General features: G+C 53.8%; 1 long non-coding RNA gene and 1 pseudogene across 2 annotated transcripts; both read right to left on the reverse strand.

The window, feature by feature from the left end:
- Positions 1–2: 2 nt before the first annotated feature.
- On the reverse strand, positions 3–15,989 carry LOC306653500. The gene is made up of 3 exons (XR_013761740.1): positions 15,744–15,989; positions 6,279–6,554; positions 3–379 (listed from the first exon to the last, which is right to left on the reverse strand). It is a non-coding gene; the product is annotated as an uncharacterized lncRNA (long non-coding RNA).
- Positions 15,990–16,338: 349 nt separating this feature from the next.
- LOC306653748 (endoribonuclease LACTB2-like) lies at positions 16,339–19,776 on the reverse strand (annotated as a pseudogene). The gene is made up of 2 exons: positions 18,322–19,776; positions 16,339–16,359 (listed from the first exon to the last, which is right to left on the reverse strand). The product of its transcript is annotated as an endoribonuclease LACTB2-like (transcript).
- Between the last annotated feature and the right edge of the window lie 2,629 nt (positions 19,777–22,405).

Here is a 22,405-nt window from a genome sequence, read left to right on the forward strand (position 1 = left end):
CCACTGCTGGTGGGAATGCAAAAGGGTGTAGCTGCTTTGCAGAGCAGTCTGGCAGTTCCTCAAAAAGTCACACAGAAAGCCACCAGTTGACCCAGAAATCCCAATCCTAAATATATACTCAAAGAACCAAGGACAGCTGGGCTGGGGTGCAGCTCAGTGGCAGAGCACTTGCGGGGTGCTCTAGTACTGCAAGAAGTAAAAAGGGAAAAAGGACTGAAACATAAACATATGTCCACAAAAAACTTGCATGCAAATGTCCATAGAAATTGTTCATGATAGCCTCGAAGTAGAAAACCTTGGTGTCCATCATCCGAGGAGTCGTCAAACAAGATGTGGTGCATTGGAATGTGATTCGGCTCCAGAGAGAAGTGGATCCACACTTCAGCACAGAGGAAGTTCGAAATCATCAGGTTAAATGAAAGAAGCCAGTCACAGGAGAACACATAGTATGTAGTCCGCTTGCATGAAATGCCCAGAATAGGCGAATGTGTAAAGACTGGAAGTGGGGTGGTGTTGACAGGGCAGAAGGGCAGAGGAGTGGGAGTGGCTGCTCGTGGCACGGAACCCGGGGCACCATGCACCTTGGCATGCGCTCTACCACTGAGCCGCACCCAGCCCCGGCATAGCTCTCTGAGATGATGACATGTTCTAACATCAACAGTGGAGTTGCTCGCACAGGTTTGCGAATGCATTAGGAGCCACTGAATTGTAGAGGTAGTGAATGAATTGTATAATTTGTGAATTATATCTCAATAAAGGTGTTTAAAGAATAGAGGCTGTCTCTGTCTCTGGAGATAACCTGCCTTCTCCCTTGAATGCATACCTACTTCCTCAATAAACCTCTATGTCTCTGAAAAGTAAGTAAGTAAATAAATGAAGGAGCCATTGCAGTGGCACTCACCTGTAATCCCAGTAACTCAGGAGGCTGAGGCAGGAGGGTCACAAGTTCAGCTCCAGCATCAGCACCTTACCAAAGCCCTAAACAACTTAGTGAGCCTTGAACAAAAGGTGGCTCAGTGGTTAATCACCCCTGGGTTCAATCCCCAGTGCAAAATAAAGAAAAGAAAAGAAAAGAAAAGAAAAGAAAGGAGAGGACTCAGGCATGGTGGTACTCAGTAAAACAAGGCAGGAGGATTGAGAGTTTGAGTCCATCCTGGGCATTTTGTAAGACCCTGTCTTAACATAAATTTGGGGATAAAGCTCAGTTGGTAGAGTGCTTGCCTAGCATGCACAAGGCCCTGGGTTCAATCCCCACACCACCAAAAATAAATAAATAAATAAATGGACAAATAAGAATTTTTAAAAGGGTTGGGGTATAACTCTGTGGTACAGCACTTGCTTAGTATGATAAGGCCCTGGATTCAAACCCTAGGGTTGAAAAAAACAATAATAATAGAGATGAGCTGGGCGTGGCGACACATGCTTGTTATCCTGGCATCTTGGGGAGGCTGAGGCAGGAGAATTACAAGTTTAAGGCCAGCCTAGGCAACTCAGTGAGACCCTGTTTCAAAATAAAAAATAAAGAGCATGGACTGCAACTCGGTGGCAGAGCACTTGCCTCGAAAACACAAGACCTTGAGTCCATCCTCAGTACTGACAAAAAGATGATTAAATAGCAAGAAGAGTGGAAGAGGAAGGGGTGCAGGGCCCACCACACAACCACACGGGTTCTGGGGGCCATGTTTCTGCGGATGTTGTTCCCCTAGCACCCCTGCTGGCCCAGGTGCTGCTGGAAGCAACCACCCTGCCAGGCCCCTGGCTTTCCGGCCTGGACTCCCCACCCCAGCCAGCTCAGCTGCTGCCACCAAAGCTGACCTGCTAGGGTGCCAGGCCAACGTGGTGACCTTGCTCCCAGAGGAAGGCCACCCTAAGGGTTCCTCACCCCACATGTTCCTCTTTGCCCAGGTCCCTATTTTACAGCTACACCAGCCCCAACCTTGAGGCCGTCCCTGTGTGATGCATGGAGGGAGGTGCCGGCCTCCTCCTGTTCCTGCCTGGTCCTCTCCACCGTCATCTGAACCCTCTCTGGAGCACCACTCTCTAAGGATCCTCCATAAAAGGACTGGGGAGATGGCAAAGGCCTAGCATATAATCTTGTGGGGCCTCCCGGTGACTTCCTCAAAGGGCCACAGTACATGGAAGGACTCAGTCCCAGGCCCCTGAGGTGGCTGAAGGAGTCTCCACGTGGGGCAGGAGTGGTTCTGCAGGCCCAAGGCCACATCTGAGTCCCCACTGTGGGGGCTCTCCCTTCTCCCAGCTGCCCTGGGGATGCTACTCCTACCAGGCCACATGGCCAGAGTGTACCTGGGTCCTTCATGGCTCAGGTTTCTGGCCTCCCTGACCACCTTGACTCCCCGCCCTAGCCCGTCATCTTCCTCTGGCACAGCTCAGGGCTGCGATGACCCCTGCATGGACTGAGGGACCTCTCCCCACTCCCCGGGACTCAGCACCAACACATAGCAGGAGGCCACTGGCTTTGTCCAGGGGTCTGGTGGGCACTGGCGCTGGAGCAACACTGAAGCACAGGACCAGGGTCAGGATGCTGGGCGCAGCTCTGGCTTCCCAGGCCCGGGGCTCCCAGTAGCCTGCAGCAGGACCTGCAGATCCTCCGGGGAAGGGCAGTTCCTTTTCTGTCTAGAAACGGCCTTCCAGTGTGTGGTTTCCTGTCTGAAGACCTGCCCCTTGTCCTGGAGAGCGAGGCCCCTCCTGCCCTTCCCCTACATTGGCTCAGAAGAGGACCAACCGGTACCTCCTGCCCCCACTTCACCTCTGACCACTCCAGCATCCAGCACACACACCAGACCAGCCCAGGGACTTTGCACATGCTGACCCCTGGCCTGGAACACCCTTCCCCAGATCCTTCCCCTCCGTCACCTCCCCCAGAGCCTACTGACCACCAGCCCCTCAGGTCCCCACCCCCACGCCCCATCCCCAGCCTTATCGCAATTACAGTTATGGGACTCTTGGTTCTGGTTTGTTATCTCTCCCTCCCTAGACCCCACCCCAGCAGGGCCATCTGTCTGCTCCTCTGCATGTCCTGTCCTGTGCTGGCAGCGCCTGGCCCTAAGGGGAAGGCTCTCTGGGTCCTCCCTGCAGGGCTCCCCTCCTGGACTTCAGGGAGGGCTGGGGCCAACCTGCCATCCTCCAGGCTTCCCTCCTTGGGCTAAAGCATCTGCCTTGCGGGCATCCACCCACCAGGATGTGGGGCTCTGGATGGTGGGTGGGAGGGAGGGAGGCATGACTCTAGCTAAGGGGGCAGCACGAGCATCCGCCCTCCACTAACCATACCCCCCCCTTCCAGAACCAGTCAGTGTCTGGGTGCGGCCCTGCCGCTTCCTGCTTTCCTTGCTCCTGCAAGGAAGGGGTGGAGCCTGTCCCCAGGGCTCCTTAAGAAATCTTAGAAATCCCTGGAAGGAATGGAAAGACAGGTTTTTCTTTTTGTTTTATGTAGAGGGGGGAGTATTGGTACTGGAGATCGAATCCAGGAGCACGTGACCACTGAGCCCCATCTCCAGCTGGGTTTTATATTTTATTTGGAGATAGGGTCTCACTGAGTTGCTGAGGCTGGTTTTGAACTCACGATCCTTAGGCCTCAGCCTCTCCAGCCCCTGGGATTACAGGCTGTGCCACACACCTGGCTGCACAATTCTGTTTTAATCAAGTGTCTGAAACTGACAAATCCGTACAGAGGGTGGCTGCCGGGTGCTGTAGGAAGGGAAAGGGTGTGAGGGTCCTGGACTTGCTGGCGGGACGGAAGAGTGCTGGGAATGCAGGGGACAGGGCTGTTCCACACTGAGAGCTGATGGTGCCACAAAATGCCCCTTCTCAAGCCCCACATCCTACATCCACTCTGCCCTAGACCGTCCGGGGTCCAGTCCACTCCCCTTCCTCCACAGCCCAACCCTGGAGCAGGCCCTGCCTCATCTCACCTGCACGGCTGCCGTGGGCTTCCCTGCTCTTGCCCTTGACTCATGGGGCACCAGGGGGTGTGGTTAAAGCAGAGTCCGGATCACCCCCCAGTCTAAACCCTCCATGGCTCCCACCTCAGAATACACACGAAGGCTTTCAGGGGCTTACAAGGCCCTCTGCCAGCAGACCTCGGGTAGCCTCTCAGACCCGGACTTGTGACTTTGCCCTCCCCAAGTCGCCAACCCACTCTACCCCCGTGGCCTCCTGCTGATCCTCTAACCCAAAATCAAGCACACCTAGACCTCAGGGCCTTTGCACCCGCTGTGCCCTGTACCAGGAATGCTCTGACTCCAAACCTCCTTCCAGTCCACTCTAGTGTGATCTGTGTTGCCTGTCTTCCCTGAGGACAGCAGCCCCTCAAGTTCAGGGATTCAGTCTCTTGTTCTCCAGAGCACAGGACCATGCCTGGCACCCAGTGGGCTTTCATAAATCTTTCAGAAATGAATGAGACTTTTAGAGGTGGGAGGATGAGGCATCCAGGGCAGATCCTGGCCTTGCTGCCATGCACCTGTGACTGCAGCACCAGGTCCCTCCCCTGAGTCCTGGGATCCCTCCAGCTCATGCTGCTTGTTCTTTATTTTTTCTATGATGCTGGGGACGAGACACAGAGACTCATGACAGCAAGGTGAGTGCTCTACTGCTGAGCCAGGTGGCGGCCTTTATTTTATTTACCTATTATTTATATTTCTTTCTGCCATATGGAGGATTGAACCCAAGGGCAACCTACCACTCAGCTATATCTCCAGTACTTTTATTTTATTGTTTGTTTGTTTGTTTGTTTATTTATTTGGGGCACTGGGGATTGAAACCAGGGGTTCTTAACCACTGAGGCACATCCCCAGCCCTTTTTAATATTTTATTTTGAGACAGGATCTCACTAAGTTGCTAAGGGCCTTGCTAAATTTCTGAAGCTGACTTTGAACTTGTGATCCTCCTGCCTCAGCCTCCTGAGTCGCTGGGATTACTGGTGTGCACCAGTATGCCCAGCCCTGTTTTATTTTGGAACCGGTTTTCCCCAGATTGCTGAGGCTGGCCTTGAATTTGTGATCCTCTTGCTTTAGCCTTTCATGTCTCTGGGACTCTGGCGTTGGCCCTGGGCCCGCCCTGCTTGTTATTTTTGTTAGGATCCCTCCTATGGAAGACTGAGTGTTCTCTCAGCCTCTTCCTGCTGAGAAGGCAAATATTCAAAAACACTTTGACAATGACATTCTGCAGTTCCCTCAGGCTGCATGAGATGCCAAAAATGATTCCCATAATTAGAAGACCCTCCAGCGGGCAGGCTGTGAGCAGCACCAACTCCCGGCAGACCCTGCAGCCAGGCCTCCTGGGGAGAGGGCCCAGCCGCTGCTCTTGGGGTGCTGCAGGGACAGGGCAGTGCAGCCTCCAGCCTGGGCCTGGTCAAGCTCTGTGTCTGGCTCCCAAGAGCCTCTGCGGAGGTCCCTAGACCTCTCAGCATCTCAGTGTCCCCATTTGTAAAGTGAAGGGACTTTCTCCTCAGATCCAGGTCCTAATGTTTTCTGCTGCAGAAGTATCAATGCCCAGTTGCTAGAGGAGACTGGGCACGAAAGGAGGCAGTTTGGTTTGGAGACATTTTGGGGGCAGGGCCGGGTACTGGGGCTGGAACCCAGGGGCTCTCCTGGCCACCCACCCATACCCTCCCCGGCAGCCTGGACTCAGCCCCTCAGGACAGCATCAGCGCCCCTGAGGGCAGAGTCGGTGATGTCGGTGATGTCGGCCACCATCCTTCAAGGTCAGCTCCTTTGGGTCACAGTCCCTTTGGGGCCCGGCCTCCTTTGCCCCTCCAGGGCAGGGGTCATCGTTCACACTTGGCGGAGGTGGACATAGAGGCCCCAAGAAGGAGAGAGACTTGTTCACGACCCCACAGGAAACTGGAAAGGCACAACCCGGAGCTGCACTGGGCCCCCGGGAACGCCAGGGCCAGCCTGCGGTCGGCCACGGACTCCCGGCCCAAGCCCAGCTCCCGGGGGCTGCTCCCGGGGTCACGGGCACGCGGGAGGGGCTGGACCCGGCCACCGCGCGGCTCTGCGCTCGACTTTCCGACCCATCGCCTGGGGGATCCCCTCAAGCCCCGAGGCCTGCGGGCAGAGCTGCGAAGGACCGTCAGCCCGGAGCTCCGAAGCGTCGGGGAGGCACTGCGCCTACCGGAGGCCGACCCTGCGGGCGAGCGCGCAGCCTGGCAGCTCCGGGCCCGGGGACCCGAAGTGTGATGTGTTCCCGGGAAAACAAGGGGCTCTGTGCGGAGCCGCGGCTATAAATAAACTGCCCCGGGGCGCAGCCTCCCCACTCACCTGAGCCTTGGGCGGCCGTCGAGGGCCACAGCAGGGGCCAGGAGCGCCGCGCGGCCGGGAGCCTGAGACGCTTACTGTCTGGCCCTTTCCAAGAAGCCTGCCTACCCCTCCTGTGGGAAAGGTCGCCAACCAGCCAGTGGGTCCCCGAAGATGAAGATGTTCTCCCGAGACGCTCCAGGAGAAAGGCCTTCCCTGCAGTGGTTCCGCATTCCCGGCTGCACCCAGGTCCTCCGGAGAGGGACGGCGGAGGCCGTTCAGGGAAGTCCCCGACGAGTCCTGTGAAAGAACCTTACTCGACTCCTGTGAGTCACCAGGAATGTTCACAAACGTTCTTTTTCTCCTTTTTTTTTTTTTCGGGGTGCAGGCGGGGTGGGCAGGGATTGAACCCAGGGGCACTTCACCACTGAGCCACATCCCCAGCCCTGTTCTGTATTTTATTAGAGACACGGTCTTACTGAGTTGCTTAGGGCCTTGCTAAGTTGCTGAAGCTGGCTTTGAACTCACGATCCTCCTGCCTCAGCCTCCCAAGCTGCTGGAATTACAGGCATGTGCCACCACACCTGGCTCACCTTCTCCTTCTAGGCTCCTGGGAGCTTATGTCCCCTTCAAGGGAAGCATTGCTGACTGACTTGCTTTGCTTCGGAGATGTTGAGTGGAAGTGGCAGGTATTATCTTTGGGTGAAGGTTTAAGAGCCAGTGAGTGACTAGTCACTTGTTCCTCCTCTTCTCCTTCCTTGGAGAAGCTCCAGCAGCCTAGGTCTTGAAGCGTGGGGACACAGTAGGGGTTATTGCCCAGTCAGGGCTTGGAGCTCAGTGGTGGAGTCTGTGCTTAGTGTGCTCCAGCCTCTGAGCCCAAGTACAGTGCAAAGGAAGGAGTGGGGAAGGAGGGAGGGAGGCAAGGAGGGAAAGAGGGAGGGAAGGAAGAAGGAAGAAAGGAGAAAAGAAGGAAGCAGGTAGGAAGAAGGAGGAAAGGAAGAAGAGAGGAAGGAAGGGAGTGAAGGAGGGAGGAAGGGAGGAGGGAGGGAGAGAGGGAAGGGAAGGAAGACAGCCCACCTGTGGTGCACTGGAAACAGGATTGTGGTCCATGTTTGCTGTTCCTTTAGAAGAAGTTCCACTCAATTTTGCAGTGAATTAAAACTGCTCTAAAAACAAAGTCTTTTTTCTATTCCCATCACTGCAAAAAAGAAAAAAATAAAAACAGAAAATAAAGTCTTAAGAAGAAGAGAGGGGCTGGGACGTAGCTCAGTGGTAGAGCCCTTGTGTAGCTTGCACAAGGCCCTGGGTTCAATCCCCAGTGCCCGAAAAATAAAATAAAAATAAAAAATAAAAAAGAGAGAGGATTTCCATAGACATTTCTCCAAAGAAGATAGTAAAATAAATACATCACACAGTGTTCACTATTATTAGTCATCAAGGAAATGCAAACAAAGCCACAAAAGAGAGAGCACTTCACACCCACGAGGATACTAGAATCATGAAGGCCCACAGGCTCCTCCTAGTGTGTGCAGGCCCCAGGTTCATCCCAGCACACGGAAGGAAGGAGGAAGGAAGGAGCCAGCCCGACAGGAAAGCATGCTGTAGAGGACGCTGCTGGTGGGAAATGTAAAAGGGTACAATCGCTTTGGAAAGCAGCCTGGCACTTCCTTAAGGTTAAACGTAGAGATACCACATAACCTAGCTGGGTGCACTGGTGCACACCTATAATTTCAGTGACTCGGGAGGTTGAGGCTAGAGGATCACAATTTGAGGCCAGCCTAGGCATATTACTGAGGCCTCATCTCAAAAACTTTAAAATAAAATAGAAAGGGCTGGGGATGTGGCTCAGTGGTCAAGTGCCCCTGGGTTCAATCTCTAGGTACCAAAAAAAAAAAAAAAAGAAAGATAGAAAGTAAGTAAGTAAGAAAAGAAAAGTAGAAAGGGCTGGGGTATCATGGGGGTATCATTCAGTAGAAGAGTGTTTGCCTGGCCATCCTCACCACTAGAAGGAAAAAATAAAAGGATACTAGACGGTAACTTGGTCACATGAAGGAATGAGACGTTAGTCAAGGTAAGTACCTGGGCAATCATGAAAGCTGACACTACAGTAACAGTGGTTCTTGACGGCACTTCTTGTTTTTTACATGATTTGAGGCTAATGCATTTAAAAGACTTCTTACTCTGTTTTCAGGCTCATGATGTTTAAAGTTAATTCTGTGCATCATTGTTGGAACAGAAGTGTAAAGGAGCTGAGTTTTTTCACATTATTGAAGTTCATTTAAATTCGAGTGTTAGAACTTTTCTTTTCTTTTGGTACCTAGGATTGAACCCAGAGGCGCTTAACCGCTGAGCCACATCCCCAGCCCTTTTTTGTATTTTATTTAGCTGAGTTCCTTAGATCCTCAATAAATCGCTGAGGCTAGTTATAAACAGCCTCCCCAGCTGCTGGGATTAGAGGTGTGCACCACTGTGCCTGTGCACAACTTTAAGATCTTAAATATAGTTCCTTAATAACTACCAAGAAAATAGGTGAGCAGTATACACAAAAAGAAAATAGAAACACATTTAAATGCCTCACTAAAAAAAATCAACTAAATACAAAAGATGGTAATACAGGAAATGAGGAAACAAAAAAGATACAAGAGTTATAGAAAACAAATGTGAAGAAAAACAAAGGAAGTCCCTCACTATCCATAGTTTATTTATTTCTTTTACATAGTAAGGATTAAACCCCGGGACGCTTAACCACGGAACCACATCCCCAGTCCTTTTTATATTTTATTTGGAGTCAGGGTCTTGCTGAGTTGCCTAGGGCCTCAATAAATTGCTGAGGCTGACTTTGAACTTACCATCCTCCTGCCTCAGCCTCCTGAGCCACTGGGACTACAGGTGTGGGTCACCACGGGCCATAGTTACTTTCAGTAGGCCGAGGCAGGAGCATCTCAAATTCAAAGCCAGTCTATGCACCTTTTACGAAGGACAGTGCCAGACCCTGATGACACAGGCGGGCATGGAAGGTACCAGAGCAGGCCTACTTCCTGCTGGCGGGGAGCAGACTGTGGGCCGCTTTAGAAGACAGACTAGTGTTTCTTATAAACTAAACACCCTATTACCCTACCCTCCAGCAGCTGTGCTCCTTGGGATTTACCCAAAGAAGGAGAAAACTCGGGTCTACACAACGGCACATGGGTGTTTGCAGCAGCTGTAGTCACATCACAAAACTTAGGGGCACACAAAAACATTTTTTGTATGCAAATACCCACAGAAATATTATCCATAATAGCCTCAAAATTTAGAAAAACAAAAAACAAACTTAATGTCCATCTTCCCAGGAGTGGTTAAACAACGCCATCATGCGCCAGAGGGTGACTCAGCAACAGGGAGGGCTTGAGTCTGGTGTGCACTTCAACATGGGTGGAGTCTGAAAGCCTCACATTAAGTGAAAAACTGGTCACCAAAGGCCACACGACATGGTTCCATTCATATCAAATGACCAGAACGGGCGAATCCATACAGACAGTAGCTTCCTGTGGCCACCGGCGAGAGGACCAGGGCCATGGAGAGTGACTGCTAAGGGGTGCAGGGTTTCTTGCTTTCTTCTTCCTGTTTTCCGTAGGACGGGGGGGTTGTGGTACTGGGGACTGAACCCAGGGCCTCTCTACCACTGAATTACACTCCCAAGTTTTGCAGGAAATTAAAAAATAAGAATCTGGATTGTCCTGACCTTCTGCCCTCCTAGCCCATCCTGTTTAGTCTCTCAGGGAGGCACTGACTTGCCTGGACCACAGCCAGTGGACAGCAGGGCTGGCCTCGGTCCTCACTGTGGAGTGGGAACTCTGACCCTGGTGGGCTGGCCCCTCCTCGGCTGGAATTCAGAGTGGTGTGAGAGAATGCCCGAGGAAGGGCAGGCAGCCCCTGCTCCCAGCCCATCCCACCCTGAAGGACAGCCGCCACGAGGCGCTGAGATCTCCAGTGGGACTGCGGCCCCCGCTGGGGAGGACTCCTCCCCACCCCGGCCCTGGCCTGCAGCTGCAGCTTCAGGGCTGTAGACCCCTTTCTGGATCATCCCTCAGAGGACAGGTGGACTGACATCCCGGGCGGCTCCAGTTCCACTCAGCAAGCACCAGCTCAGAGCAGCCGGGGCCAGCACCGATCATCCGAAAGGCCCGGAACCTCTCATCTGGGTGAGGACTGCGGCTCCCACCTGGCCACAGCCCAGGTGCTCCCTCCACCAGCCCTCCAGCCCAGCCTCCAGCCTCCAGCGACTCCCGCCACTCCAGAAGAGCCAAGCCCCTCGCCTGACACTCAGGCACACGTGGGCTTACTCTTGCCAGCCTGTCCCCACTGCCCCACCACGTGTGTGCCTGGGACCCTTAGTAAAGGAACCTGGCCCACCTCCCTCCTTCAGTGGGCTCACTGCATTGCTCACCCCAAACATCTCCCCCAGCTTGCCTGCCTGCACCAAAACTCGAAGCTAAGCCCTGGGAGGTGGGGGTGCGGGCGCAGAGAGGCCCCCCTCTGCCTCTGCTGGGCGGACGTGTTGGGATCAGATGGTGGGAACGAAGGCTCAGCATTCAGAGCTAGCCCAGTTAAGTGGGAACTGTGACGTGGTGTGTCGAGTGCTTCCCACGGATGGGCCTGTCCACCTGATGCCGCCATCACCCCCTTGGAGGGGGTGACATGCTCAGGGTCAGAGTGAGAAAGTGGTGTGGCAGGGAGTCTGGAGCTGCCCTCCGGGGCTCTGCCCCACTTTCCCTCCACCTGGGCCCCAACTCAGCCCATCACCTGACAGCACAGCAGGGCCTCACTCCTAAACAGAGAGACAGAAAGAGAGAGAGAGAGAGAGGAGAGGAGAGAGAGAGAGAGAGGGAGAGACAGAGGGAGGGAGGGAGGGAGAGAGAGAGAGAGAGAGAGAGAGAGCGCTAGTGCACAGGTAAGAGAGGAAGACTTGCCCCAGGTCAGCTGCGGGAAGGACATGATACAGGCAGAGGGGATTGTTGTCCTTGATGAGCCCACTGGTCCCTACCTCTCCTGAGGGGTGGACAGGGCCTCTGGGGTGTTTTGGATTCTTTGTTTGTTTGTCCCACAGTGCTGAGGGTCAACCAGGACCTCACCCATGCCAAGAACCTGCTCTAGCTCCTGAGCTCCATCCAACGCTCACCCTCCACGTGAGCATTTCCACCCCCACCCCCAAATAGAACCATTTCACTGGGAGAAACTGGGGTCACTGGTGTGTGTTCAGGGGAACATCAACCCAAAAGCCCCACCGGTTTTGGGGAGCCTGCTCCACTTGGTCCCAGTCTGAGGCCCAGTTCTCACGGTGGCCCAGCCCCTGGCTTATGTCTGACCAGGGGACTGGAGATGGCTGCCACCTGGAGACAGTGCTCAGTGCCCGGGGCGGTCCACACACCACACAGACACTCGCAGCCCAGAGGGGCCCAAGGCCCTACTGCTCCCCAGACCAGCTGATGGGGACCAGGACAAGCTCGGAGCTCTGGGGCTGGGAGGCCAGAGTGTAACCCTCACCATCCCTTGTGCAGGTGAGGCGGGTGGGCAGAGGCCTGCCCTGAGGACGCCTCCCACAGGTCACCCCACAGTTCCTCCAGGAGCCCTGGGCTGGCCAGAAAGACCTCTAGGTCGTGAAGGCTTCTGGACCCTTCCGGTCTGTGGATGAGCCTGGATGCCCTGTGTGCCCGGCGCGCCAGGCATGCGCACACTGGCCCTGCCGGGCGCCCTGCTCCAGATGTCTTGTCTTGCCCACAGCACGGTCAGCACTGGGCCCTGGACTGCCAGAGTCACCCTGGCTTCTGAATCTGCACCCCTTGCCCTTCCCCTGCAGCCAGGGCACCCTGGTGTCCCCCGATAGCCTGGCCTGAAGGCAGGGTGCGTGGGGCAAGGTCCCTCTGGGTCCATAACCCGCAGGCCAGTCAGGCTGCCCACCCAGAGCCTCCCCAGGAACCTGGCCGCCACACATTTGTCCACTGGTGTCTTCTGCCTGACATGCCTCGGGCTGCCCAGACTGGACTTGCCTGGCTCAGTCCTCAGCCTGATCTGGAGGGTCTAGGGCCAAGGCTGTGTCACTGCCCTGTCCCCCAGAGTCCGGTCCCAACCTGGGGCAGGCAGCCTCCACGGGTACCAGGTGTAGCCCCTTGGTCTTACCAGTCCTGATCCTCTACCTGAGGGAAGGAGGGTGCTGGCCCTTCAGAACCCAGCATACCTCCTCAGGGTCGCTCATCAGGACTTTCACGCTGATTTAGTTTTGCTGAAGAAGTTGAAAGAACAGAATGGCCGCAGCCAAGGATGAGCCAGAGGCACTGCTGATGTCCAGAAAGGAGATCGAGGCCAGGAGAGAGCAGGATGGCCCTGACTGTCCAGAAGGCCAGGCCTCCCCTGCGGGATGCCCTGCCTTCCTGGGGTCTCTCCTGCTGCACCCGCAGCCCCTCTGCTGATGGCCATTAGCTCTTTGTCCCTGTGCTCACCATAACCATGGGCAGCGATAGCCCCCAGTCACTGTGCCCGCCCCACCCTGCGGGGGGTGTCCTTACTGGGGAAGTGGGACTCCAGTGGGGTGCGTCCATGCCAGCGCATGCCCCCCAGCGGCTGCAGCTCCTCGGAGGCCCTCCGTGCAGGATCTGGCGGGAGAGTGGGACTGGCTGCAGGCCTCCTGTGGCTCCAAGGACACCTGAGGGCCAAGCCCCCCAGCTGCTGCACTCACGGGGGACCTCCAGGCCCAGCCTTGTCTCCAAACCAAGTAAACAGGCGCACAGGAAGCAAAAAGCCCCCAGGGTGCACACAGGTGAGTCTTCAGGGTTTCCTGTGCTGAGGGTAGACTCCAAAAGCCGGTTCTGGGGTCACCTTTTGGTCCCCACTCTGAGTATCCTTGGAAGTTCTGGCCTTCCTGCAAACCGGGGGCCCACATCACATGGATTGGATTCTGTCTGGTTTGGGGAAGGTCACAGAAATCTTGGGACATAACAGATGCCAACTACTTGAAACCCATGTCTTTATCCTGAATAAAATGTAATTTGGGGCAGCGTTGTGGCTCAGTGGTACAGCGCTTGCCTAGCACGTGTGAGTCACTGAGTTTGATTCTCAGCACTGCATAAAAAAATAAATAAGATAAAGGTATCGTGTCCATCCATAACTAATAAAATATTTTTTTGAATGTGGTGATTTGGTTGAGTTGATACATTTGTCTAATGCCCAAGGAGCCAATGTATGGTCAGGCCTGACTAGCGCCAGGCTTGGGGGCTAAGACCCTTGGTACCCACTATGTCCAGGATGTAAGTGAAGCTCAGCTGTGGAGGAAGCTGTCAGGAAGCGGCCAAGGCCCAAAGTACTGAAGTCCGGGTCCCTTTCCCAGAAAGAGCAACCAGGGAGAGGGATGGGCCTGTGGCCAGGGAGCAAGGGCTAAGCTTTACCTGCAACCTTCAGTTTCCTGGGATCCTGTGTCCAGAAGGAACGCTATTAATAATTCTTGAACACAGGGCCCAGAGTTTCATTGTGCACTGGGTCCTGCGATGACGTAGCTTGTCCTGTGTGGAAGCCACACAGAGCCAAGACAAAGTTTGCTGTTCATCTTTTTAACTGTGGTCAAACGACACATCACTTACGATCTATTTTCTGATTTTTTTTTTTTTTTTTTTTTTTTTTTTGGTGGTGCTGGGGTTGAACCCAGGGCCTTGTGCATGCGAGGCAAGCACGCTACTGACTGAGCTGTCTCCCCAGACCCCTTTCTGACAATTTTTGAGTATACAGGTCATGGAGTCCAGGCCACTGCCGTGGCCACTGTGGAGAGGCCAACTCGGGAGACTTGCTCTGAAGGAAGGTGTCTGGACCACAGCGGGAGGAGGGGCCGCAGTGGAACTCAGTAGGCCTTGCTCTGGGCAGGGTGGAAGTGAAGGGGTCCTGTCTTGCCCTGGGCACCAGGGACCAAGCAGGCCAACATGCTCCCAGGCGGCCAGGGACCTCCTGGTGCACACCAGCCCTTCCTCCCCCACTGGGGCCACACTGTGACTGAAGAGCAAGGCAGCTCCAGGACAGGACCCTGAAAGCCCCACCTGTCTCTGGAAAGACAACGTGCCCAAGTCAGGTTCCCCACGGACAGAGAGCAGGGCGTGGCCAAGCTGCCTCTGGGAAAGGGAGCCGGCCACTGGGCTTGGCCTAAGGGCTGCAGGGGCTCCTGGGGTCAGGCTGGGCAGGGAGTCAGTTGCTAGTTGGCAACTAAGTCACCCCTGGCGGGAGCCCTGACAGAACACACTTGGAGGACCTGCCACTGGAGGATCTGGAGCCTCACAGTGCTTTTACCAGAATCATTTATTCCTTAGACTTTTTAAATTGTACAAATCTACTGAATTAAAAACCAAACCAAGAGCCAGGCATGGTGGCGCACGCCTGTAATCCCAGCAGCTCAGGAGGCTGGGGCAGGACTGAGTGAGGCCCTCAGCAATTTAGCAAGAGCCTGTCTCAAAATAAAAAACAAAAAGACCTGGGGATGTAGCTCAGTGGCAAAGTGCCCCCCGGTGCAACCTCCAGTACCAAAATAAATAAATGATTAAATAAAAACCAAAACAAGCCCGTCACAGTGCCACATGCTAATGATTCCAGCTATCTGGGAAGTTGTAGCAGGAGGATCACAAGTTTAAGGCCAACATAGTGAGACCCTGTCTCAAAACAAAAATTAAAAAGGACTGGGATGTAGCTCAGTGGTAGAGCACCTCTGGGTTCAATCATCAGCACCTCAAAACAAAACAAACAAACCTGGCAGAGCCTTCAGAGGCCCCCTAAGAAATGTCTGTGAGGATGGGGGATTCCCAGGGGTGGGGCCCCCTCAGCTGGCTCCTTTCCCGCCCTGGGGGGCAGGTCCCAGCTGGCCTCCAGCATCGCCCTCCACTCCCCAGCCGGAGCCACTGGCTCCCTAGCACAGGTGCGGTTAACTGTCCTCCAGGGGAAGCTCCACTTATAGGTTCCCTCCTGGGAGCCGCCGGCGCGTTCCCTGGGGCCACCTCTCCTCTCCTGGATCTGCTCTTCGGAACGCCAGCCCCTCCCTCCAGGGAAGACGCAGCCCCCGTAAATCAGGATCCCTGGGGACAGTTCCCTCCTCAGGGGTGTTTCTCAGCTCCTACCCCTTTCTCTGTTAACCAGTGAGCATTTTTATTCAAGTAGGCAATAGTTTAGAGTACAGCACGCAGTCGTGCAGAATTTGAAAAGGCCTCTGATGAAAAGGGCAGCCCCTCCCACCGCGCACTCCCGAGCCTCCTGGGAGACCAGAGACTCCACACTCCGCTGTTTTCCTTTCGGTACCGGGGGCTGAGCCCAGGCCTCCCGCATGCTAGGCAAGTGCTCTCTCACTGAGCTGCAAAATCAGCCAGGACTGAGCGAGGCCCTGTCTGGCTCCGTGGCCAGGCTGGCCTGGAACCTGCGCTCCTCCTGCCTCCACCTCAGCCTCAGCTGCTGGGATTGCTCAGCGCCCGGCCTTTGCGTGTTTACCTCCATGCTTGTGCGTGGCATCTGGAGCTGCTGTTGCTCGCCGACTCCAGCCGGGTTCACTAGCGGCTCTAAGAGAAGAGGAGCTTGGCCTTCTCACATCGCCTGCTGCGCCTCACACACTCTCTCGCTGATGTTACTTTTCACTCTCAACCTTTTGGTTAAACCAATATCCCTTTGTTTTGTCACAAGGATGGCATACTCCTTGTTGGCTACTGAGCGATGGTTGATTTCTGGTATGACTTTCGCTTTTTCTCGAAGTTAATCATTGCTTCTGGTTTGGGTTACTTAGTGTTGAAAACTGCTTCAAGATCGCCTCCCAAAGATCCCTGCCTCCTCGTGTTCATATCCATCTGTGGTCCCCTTCCTTTGAAAGTGGGAGTGATCTGTGACTCACTGTAACCAGGATAACACGACAGCCAGGCGCAGTGGCACGCTCTTGTAATCCCAGTGGCTTGGGTGTCTGAGGCAGGAGGATCACAGGTTTGAGGTCAGCCTCAGCAACTTAGTGAGGCCCTAAGTAACTTAGTGAGTCCCTGTCTCAAAATAAATATTAAAAGATCTGGGGATGTGGCTCAGGGGTTAAGGGCCTTTGGGGTCAATCCCTGGTATCTGCCCCCTGCCTCCAAAAAGATAGAACATGACCAAGGGCTGAATGTCTGTGACTATGTGACCTAAGACTGTAGCGCCTGTGCAGCTTGAGCCTCTTCCTCCCTTATGGACTTGGAGAAACGGCCACGTTATGGCTTGTCTGTTTTGGGAGGCCCGCGTGCCAGGAACCACAGGTGGCTTGTAGGAGTTGCAGGCAGCCTCTGAAAACTGCCTATGGCTTTAGTGACCTCAGGATTAGGTTCTTCCCCAGTCAATCCTCAGATAAGATTGAAATTAAAGAGCTGTGTGAGACTCATTTTGTTTTGTTCTGGCACTTGGGATTGAACCCAGGGGTGCTTAACCACTGAGCAACACCCCCAGCATGGTTTTAGTTTTATCTTTTGAGACAGGTTCTCACGAACCTGCCTTAGGACCTCACTAAGTTGCTGTGGCTGTTCTCGAACTTGCGATCCTCCTGCCTCAGACTCCCAAATGGCTGGGATTACTGGCATACACCACTGCAGCCAGCTTTGTGAGACTCTTAAGCAGAGGATTCAGCTAAGTCATGCCCAGATTCTTGATGCATGGAAACAGCCATTACTCTGTGTGGATCTGTTATGTAGCAACACATAACACCAGCTCTCTTTGTATCCCTAAGTCCTCCCGGGCTTCGGTGATGAGCACTGTTTTCCGTGCACCAAGTGTGCCCTCACCCTTGCCCTGCAGTCTCCCTCCCAGAAGCCGGCCTCCTGAAGGGCCCTCTGTTGGGTATATCACTTCACGTTGAAATCACTTCCCAACATCCTGAGGGCCTTTCTCAAGGACCTTCTAGCTTTCAGTGCTGCCAGCGAGCCCGCAGCCTTGCTGACCCTCTGTCTTTTACATAAGACTCAATTTTCCTCTCTGGGAGTGTTTGGGATCTTTGATTTATCCCTGGCGACCCCACCCCAAACCCAACCTCCAGTACTGGAGAATGAACCCAGGGGTTCTCATCCCCAGTCCTTTTTTTAACTTCAAATTGGGAATTTAATAAATTTCAATTCCCAAAATTGATTGACGTGACTCATTCGTGGGATACCATTATAAGAAAATACCCCCAATACAAGCTATAGAACCAATACTGGATCATAATGTAATTGATGGAAACAGGAAAACAAAGCTGTTATCTATAGACAAAGACAAAGCATTGAGGAAAAAGAAAGAATATATAGAAATCTGGCCTGTTAACTGAAGCATTAGAGAAAATAGTATTACTGATGATTGTTAATAACTAACCTCCAAGATTGGTTTATGTTTGGTTTAAATTACCAAAATTTAAATTTTATTTTATTTTTGGTGGTATTGGGGATTGAGCCCAGGGATACCCCTCCACTGAGCCACATCCCAAGCTTTTTTTTTTTTTTTTTTTTTTTGTGGTGCTGGGGATCGAACCCAGGGCCCTGTGCTTGTAAGGCAAGCACTCTACCAACTGAGATATCTCCCCAGCCTATCCAAAGCTATTTTTGTTTTCTGTTTTGAGACCAGGTCTTGCCTGGTTGCCCATGATGGCCTCAAACTTGAGATCCTCCTGCCTCAGCCTCCCAAGTCCCTGGGATTACAGGTGTGCACCACCACTTTTGGCTAAATTTTATTATTCTGAAAGTAGCAATTTTACTTAATCCATACAAAATTGACAAACTGTTGGATTCTGAATTTTTGGCAAAATGTTAAAAGACCAAGGTTGAGTAACCTATCCTATTGGTATAGATGTAATTTACATATATTAGAACAAATATATTATTTTGAAGTGTATTTTTGAACTTCTACATTCTATATTCTCTATAAATAATCCACATGTAAGAAAACATCCCATCCTCTAAAAGCAAAACAAAACAGAGTTTTTGTTAATTTGAAACTAAAGTTCAGCTCTCCATTTCTTGTTAGGATCCATGTTGCTAAATATTTTTCTTTCATTTTTCTGTTTTTTTTTTTTTTTCAAATAAAGCAAGACGTTATGTTCAGCCATTTATGTAAATGCTCAGGAGTATTCTTGTAGATCATTTTGACAAGATCAGTTACTGTAAATGATTGTTCAAAATTATCACAAACTAATGTAAGAATTTGTTCTTCTCAGGTATTTCCGTGAGAAATACATTGTAGAATTTTAGGTTGGGCCTTAGGGATTACTGGGCCACGTCCTGGATGTATAGTATCAGCTTTGACTTTCAGTAACTCTTCATATAATCACAGAGGTCTTCAAATATAGTTGTTCCTTCCCCACGGATACACTCTCCAGAAAAGAGGGCATCTTCTTCTAAGGTAGAGCCACGTGATCACCAGTGTGTCCAGGTGTGTCTATGACTCTTGGAGTGGCTCCCTCAGTCTTAATCACATCCCCATCTTTCAGATACTCATATTTTTGCTCTCCATTTCCTTTCATTTCTTCTCCGTGAGGATTCCATGGGAGTTTTTTAATATGATAGGGAGTGTCATAATCAATGCTTTTACAAATATCTTTCATGCTTCCAGAATGATCAACATGCCAATGAGTCACTACCATTTCCTGGATTGTCATTTTAAATTCAGCCAGAGCTTTGCTTTAAACAGCTGATATATTCTGGAATTGAGGGCTCTCCAGTGTTGGAGTCGGTCCCCACCAGGTAGGTATTGGTGCCTTGAAGGGTCCTGGGACTCAGGTTACTGCCCAGCATGTGCACTACCACGAACTACATCTTCACTTTCAGCGGCCAGCCAGTTGGTCGCATATTAGGCAACGAGAGTGAGGAACCAAAAAGCAGCATCCCCAGTCCTTTCTATTTTTTATTTTGAGACAGGGTCTTGCTAAGTTACCCAGGCTGGCCTTGAACTTGCAGTCTTCCTGCTGTGGCTTGTAAGTGACCTATATGAGAGGGGAGCATCACCGCACCTGGCATACCCCCAGGCTATAGGTGTTCTTTCTATTTATTTCTTTGCAGAGCTGGAGGTTGAGCCTAGGGCCTCGTGCATGCTAGGCCTGTGATCTGCCAAGCTGCACCCCAGTCCTCTGTGACCATAGTTACTGGTTGGAAGCAACATCTGGGTCTGCACCCAGGGCAATTAGAGGAGGGCACGAATACCAGAAGACAGGAAATCTTGGTGATCACATTGGGGCTGTCCACCACAGGGGCTCCAATCCTCTGCGGACAGGCCATCCCCTAGTCCCTTCCCATCCTCAGCGCCCAGGGCCCAGTCCCAGCGCCCTCCATTCTCTGCAGCCCGGGGTGTGGGTGCCTGGGGTTGGCACACATGCTGGGGCTGTCCTTGCTTCTTGGCTGAGTCCCAGCAGTTCTGTCTTGCTCATTCAGGAAGCTGACTCCCCTGGTGTTTATTCCTTCCATCCTTTGCCATTATTTTCGCCAAGTTTCCAGAGGAAGCAGAGACAGGTACAAGGTTTAGTCTCCATGTTTATTGGACCCCCGTGCTGTCCACCATATGCCTCCCCCACCCAGCAGGCCTTAGTTTTGCTGTGACCTTCCCTGCCCCACCCTACCCATCCCGTCGTTTCCCCCAGCCCACCCAGACACAGGGCCTGGGACTGCTCCCTGCCCACTCCTCAGCCTGATTCTGATGGGGGACTTCTGGGGCATCCTGGCCCTTCCCTGCCTCTGTGCCTTTCCTTCTCTAGACCTCCTCCTCAGCCCACCCACCTGCCTCCTGGCATCTCTCCCTGGCAACTCCTATTCATCTCCTGTCTGGACACCTCCCCTGGGAATTCTTTACATGGTGCTCTTCATCCTGGTCAGCCTATCGGCATCTAACAGGATTCAACAGAGAACTTGCAAAAGGGGCATCACACCTGTCTCCCTCACTGTCCCCACGAAGCCACTCAGGGTGAGGCAGCACCAACCTACGTGGTGTTGCATAAGGAAGCAAGATTCTTTTCTTCCCAGGCTGGCAGAGCCCCGGGAAGACCTGGAGGCCAGAGGGATCCACTACAACACCCCGAGCTGCACTGCACCCCTGCTGTGGCCCCTCCGTGCTGCTGGGCTGAAATCCAAAGGCTGCATGCAGGCCGCAATGCTCCTGGGCACTCTGCTCCCTGCCCCCATAGCGTGCTTCCTTCCAGGGAGCTCTGGAATCCTTGTCTCAGGGCCAGTGGCCTGGAGAACTTTCTTCCCCTTCCCCCACCCTTTAATAGTCCTGCACAGGCGCCCCGCCTCTCTCAGTTGCTCCTGCCCAGGGAGGTGGCCCTGCTTCCCATCATTCCAGGCACGGATCACCCTTGTAACTAACTCAGTGTGGTCCCAGGCTACCCACTCCCCACCCCCTCCACAACTGCAGGGCAGACCTGGGTCTGTGTTTGTGTCACTCAGGACCAGTCTGGAGGCTCAGAAAGCCCCTGTGGAGAGAAGCAAGGAATATAGAAAACAGGATTCAGTGCAGAGGGGGAAGGGCAGCCCACTCTGCTGGCTCAGGGTAAATGAAATCCATCCAGTCCACCTGGAGTCAGGTGGCCCCCAAGACTCTGAATAGCTGGAGCCAAAAAGCTGAAGGGCCAAAGCCAGGGCAGGTCCAGCCTCAGAACCAGATGTGCCCAGGGGCTCTGTATGGGCACTGTGCTCCTTGCTGCTCACCATCCCCCTCTTGGGTAAGCTCCACGTCTGAGATGGCCCTGGTAGTACCAAATCACCACCCCCCAGACCTTCTTCCTGTAGGGTCTAGCTTTTCTCCAAACTAAAGAGGATGTGCTGATGGCCAGGCTCAGAACCAGGAGGGTACCTGCCACCCATCACACTGTGGCCAGCGGCATGGACCAATGGGGTCTTATGGGAAGAAGGAGACCGTTCAAGCTGGGCACAGGATCCCTCGGGGTGAACCCAGAAGAGGGGATTAGCCTCAGGCCCCAAGAGGTCCAGCTGCAGAGAGCTCTCAGGCCACTGAAACCAGGGTCTGCATGCAGGTGGGGAGTCCAGGATTTCAGAGGGGCCTTGCTCCAAGCCTGCTGGAAGTTCAGCCTCAGCACAGAAGCCTGAGGAAGAGAAAGGAGCAGACATGTGAGTCCTTCCCTGGCCCCCAGGGCACCAAACAAAGGACCCACTCCAGGCTGGTGGGGAGTCACTAAGAAGGCTGGAGGGGTAAGGTGGGCCTGCAAGAGCTGGCAAGGTGCTTGGAGGTGGGAGGCAGGACAGAGAACTTCAAGAGTCAGATCCTTGGTTCTGATTAAAACACTGCCCTGACCCCATGTGCCACCTGTAAAATGGGTCCATCAGTCCACACCCCGCAAGGCCAGGGACCCAAGACGGGGCGGGGACCCCACTGTGTGGGGCACTTTTCTAGGTAAGGCTGGGATTTGAAGAGCTGCGCTGTGACAGGGTTCAAAGTCCCCACTCACTCTCTCCAGCGGGAGGGGAGCGCAGTAGGCGCCCACGGCTGGCACTTGAGCCCGGGTCCCCAGGCCACTGGGGTGCGAACGAGCGGGTGGAGCGAGGCGGCACGGCCCTCGGCAGGAGCACAGCGGAGCCTTGATGCGACCCAAGCAAGGGCCTGGGTTCGCCCACAGCCCCATCCCGACTCTGCCGGCCTGAGTCCGGGGGTCCAAACCGTCCTCCCCGACACGGGATATCCGCCCTGCCCGACGAGTGCGCGGGGAGTGGACAGAGGCCAGCCCGGGAATGGGGTCCCGGTCACCGTCATCTGTGGGTGTGGCTTCCTCTAGTTTATGATTTTTTTTCTGTTTTCTGTTTCTTCCAGCGAGCGTGTTGCTGTTGGATGGCGCGGTGCACAGCGTGGAGGTTCCGCGCCCATTGCCCAGACCCGGTCGCCGAGGCTGGGCCGCTCCGAGTCCTTGCGGGGCTGGACACCCGGCTGGGGCCTGCGGGCCTGAGCGGCCAGCAGCAGTCAGGCCCTCCCTCCCTGGCCCCGAACCCGGGCCGGCCGCTGGAGGAGGAGCCTCTCGGATTTCTTCCCGCCCTGTTCCCGGCAGCTCTGCGCAGATGTCCTCCCGCGGGGCCTCCTGGGGCGCGTTTCAGGGGCCCGTGGCCGTCTAGGTGTCCAAGCCGCGGTGCTAGGCGCCACCACCTCCTGGTCCTGCTCAGGGAGCACCTGGCCAGGATGCG

The sequence above is a fragment of the Sciurus vulgaris genome (assembly GCF_902686455.1).
Source record: "Sciurus vulgaris genome assembly, chromosome: 2".
NCBI classification, from domain to species: domain Eukaryota; kingdom Metazoa; phylum Chordata; class Mammalia; order Rodentia; family Sciuridae; genus Sciurus; species Sciurus vulgaris.